This window comes from Protobothrops mucrosquamatus, unplaced genomic scaffold, assembly GCF_001527695.2.
Source record: "Protobothrops mucrosquamatus isolate PMUCROS unplaced genomic scaffold, P.Mucros_1.0 scaffold_226, whole genome shotgun sequence".
Lineage (NCBI taxonomy): Eukaryota > Metazoa > Chordata > Lepidosauria > Squamata > Viperidae > Protobothrops > Protobothrops mucrosquamatus.
In genome coordinates, this window is record NW_015386302.1 from 34,895 (window position 1) to 38,678 (window position 3,784).

General features: G+C 39.2%; 1 protein-coding gene across 1 annotated transcript in view; it reads left to right on the forward strand.

Moving 5' to 3' along the window:
• Window positions 1-2,986: 2,986 nt before the first annotated feature.
• The window catches only part of DZANK1 (double zinc ribbon and ankyrin repeat domains 1), a gene marked incomplete at its 3' end in the record, with an annotated part of 33,699 nt that continues 32,901 nt past the window's right edge, over window positions 2,987-3,784 (forward strand). Inside the window, 1 exon segment of the mRNA XM_015828823.1 lies at window positions 2,987-3,054.

The following is a 3,784-nucleotide window of genomic DNA, read 5'->3' on the forward strand; positions in this document are numbered from 1 at the left end:
GCTCAAAATTGGAAGAGTAAAATTTTACCTACAATGGAAGATTGGAGATTGAAAGTTTCGCACCTTGCTGAAATGGCAAAGATTTCAGCTTATTTGAAGAATCACTCAAATGAACAATTTTTATCTATATGGAGAAGATGGATTGTTTATATTCAAAAGAAGCATAGAATAGTGGAATATAATTTAGGTTTTTAATTAATTGGTGTTTTTTTTTCTTTTTTTATATATATATATTTCACTTATTTATGTAAAATTTATATATCTTGTGGAGTTAGAGATATTAATAATTGTTTACTTATATTTGAATATTATCCTGGGATTAGGTTTGGGAAGTCTCGGGGGGTGGGTGGGTGGGGGATGTGGGCGTTTTTTTATATTATATTGTGTTATATTTGTGATGTCTTTTTTATGATGAAAATAATAAAAAAAAATTATTGAAAAAAACAACAACAAAATGGGAATGATCAGAACCCTACATCATTGAACTGAAAGTTTGCCTACCAGTAAAGAGGGAAAAGAAGAAAAAAAACACATCAAGGAATCCCTCAGAACTGGACCTTCATTAAATCCCCAAAAAGACCAGCATGAGCTCTTCTACTACAGATAAAGAAGAGAATAACAAATGAAGCAACATTGTCATTCCATATGTTGCTGGAATGTCTGAAATGCTCAGGAGGAGCTTGTATACTTGTATACTAAGCCCAACAATACACTAAGACAGAAACTTGTCCACCCCAAGGATAAAATATCTAGACACAAACTGAGTAATGCAGTATATGCAATACAATGCAGTGAGACGTGTGCAGATCTGTACATTGGTGAAACAAAGCCACCACTTCCCAAGCACATGGCACAATATAGGACAGGGCTTTTCAACCTTTTCACCCATTGTACCACTTTTAGGATATAGCAACATCCAAGTACCACCAGTCGCCTAGCAAGGTGTCAAAAACTTGATGACCCCCCCCAAAAAGAGGAAAAAAGTGATAAAGTACAGGTAGTCCTCAACTTACAACAGTTCGCTTAGTGACTGTTCGAAGTTACAATGGCACTGAAAAAAGTGGCCCCCAAGCCACAGCTAAGCAAGACACCTGCCTGCCCGCCCGGCGGCACTCTTCCTCCTGTCTGAGGTTTTCATTGTTCTGAGCATTTCTGTTGAGGATTGGCAGTGGGGGTGGGATGGGGGGTGTTTGGTTTTTATTCCCCCCGTCTGCTGGGTGGTTGCAGCAAGTTTTGGTCACTTCACATGACCCTGGGACACTGTGACCGTCATAAATATGAATCAGTTGCCAAGCATCTGAATGTAAATCACAAGACCCTGGAGATGCTGCAACATTCCAGCTGATCGGCGCCATCTGGAGCCTGGCGCTGATCCTGGCGCTTCCACTGAGCCCTGACAGCCCCGAAGAAGCACTAATCCTGGCGCTTCCGCTGAGCCCTGACAGCCCTGGAGCGCCAGCTATCTCTCGCTTAGGCTTGTGCGGTGCTGCCACCGGTTCAGCTCATTCCCCTCTCCCACTACCACTTTTCTAGGATGGTCACGTACCACCTGCCAGGTGCCAATGTACCACAGGTGGTACCTGTACCACTAGTTGAAAAGCCCTGATATAGGAGATCTAATCCATCAGGACAAGATTCAGAGCTACATCTGCACTTGAAAGATAAGGGTCACTCTTTTGAACACAGCAAAGTCCACATTTTGGATAGAGAGGACCATTGCTTTAAAAGAGAGGTAAAAGAGGCCATTTATATTAACATTGAGCAGCCTCTCTCAACAGAGGCGGAGGGATAAGACACCACCTATCCCCAATTTACAATGCAGTCTTTTTGACTGTTCCAAGAAGATTCCACTTCTCTGATTCAAGTGACCCTGAGGTCACAGATAAAATCCCAAGTAACCACACAAAGTGTTAAGTCAGTTGACTGCATAGGAAATACAATCTTTCCACCCCCACCCCCACCCATTCTGTCAGAACCTATCATTCCCACCCCCCAATTAATCTCAACTGTCAATAACTGTCCTTTCATCTCCAACACCATCCAATACAACAGATGAAACTTCCAGGATAGGAAGCGAAACTTCTATCTCCTCCAATCCAGTAGCCTTTTCAAAAATAAAAACCACTTTTGATATATCTTTTATATTAAATGATGATGATGATGATGATGATGATGATGATGATGATGATGATGATGTTGGAAGGGACCTTGGAGGTAATCTGTTTTATATCATGAAATGCTGATCAAAATAAGGTATTTTGACCTTGATATTCTGAGCTCCCGAAGTTACTCATAGATTAGCTGAGGACATTATTGTCAAAAATAAGTGAATACATTTTACATTAAGCATAGTCAGGAAAGAGATGGGATGGGATTATATGAATCTGAAATGTATTCTCAGTACCAATACAAATAGAAATGCAATTTCAAAACATAATATGAATAATTTAGCAACTGAGCAGTTAAGTAGAAAATTATATAGTAAAGTTTTAACTGGGTTTTCATCTATTTTCTATTACCTCTTAAGCTAAAATGCTGGACTGCACCATAGACTGCTCTATAAGATGCTAAAATATCCTTTCAAGTATAAAAATGTTCTTTCCTACCATTTAGAACTGTTCAACTTGTATTTAACTTTACTTTCAGCAGTTTAGATGATATTCAACATTAAAGGTTTTATGAAAATCAAATGTGTTGCTAAATATACAAGGTTTCAAAAATCCTAATTAGATATTAAAGTAGGGATTTTAATTGCCAAATTAAATGTGAGGTGGATGTTGGGTGCTTGTTACATTTTTGCCCATATGTATGACAGATTTGCTATGTGATACAGTTACAATTTTACACTTTATACAGCGTTAGACAAAATTTACATTATTTTGAATATATTGTAGGAAAGTAACAGGCTAAAATGTATGTATTATTTTAGGTTTGTGGAATGAAAAAACATCTTTGTCCTTACATGTTGATGGACCACATTCATTGAAAAAATATTTGAACGTCTCAAATATTAGACAAGAGTCGAACTCTGCTGTGTTGATATCTCAGTCACAGGTGATCAAATCATTTCTTAATGTGTTAACAAATCAATAAAGATTCTGTTAAACCGGGGGGGGAGAGGGGGGAGCTGATAAGAATTGTAGCAAATAAGGAATATAACTTCTGTCCTGGAACTAATTCTTGTTTTGCTTAAGAAATAGTGCTATTGTCACAAATGCTAACTGCACTTCTTAATAAAAACAACTGCAAACTCTTTTAACAAATATTTCAGCCAGGAAGGGTGCTGCTACTGCTACTTAGAATACCTTCATCCTGGTGATAAAGAGCAACTAGAAGGAAGAAGAATCTTTTAATTGTTGCATAATAATAGCAGTAGCTTTTTTGTGTGTGTGTGCTTCAGGACATGGGTGGATCTAGTGCATAGTATTAGTGATAGATCAAATAATTCACCTTTTAGATTATGTTTGTTTTTTCTTCTCTGGTTATTTACCAAAAAGAATCCCTAGACCAGGGGTAGGCAACCTTGACTCTTTTATGACTCTGGGAGTTGAAGTCATAAAAGAGCCAAGGTTGCCTATCCTTGCCCTAGACCAGTGGTTCTTAACCTGGGCGGTACCGCCCCCCAGGGGGCGATTTCATTTTTCAGGGGGGCGATGGAATGAAAAGGGGCGGCGTGGGGGCGATGGAATGAAAAGGGGGCGATAGGGGGGCGATGGAGCAAGATGTTTTGGGGACACTTTTGAGCCTTCCCCTGCAGCTCCGAGCGTCCTCTGCCATTTGTAGA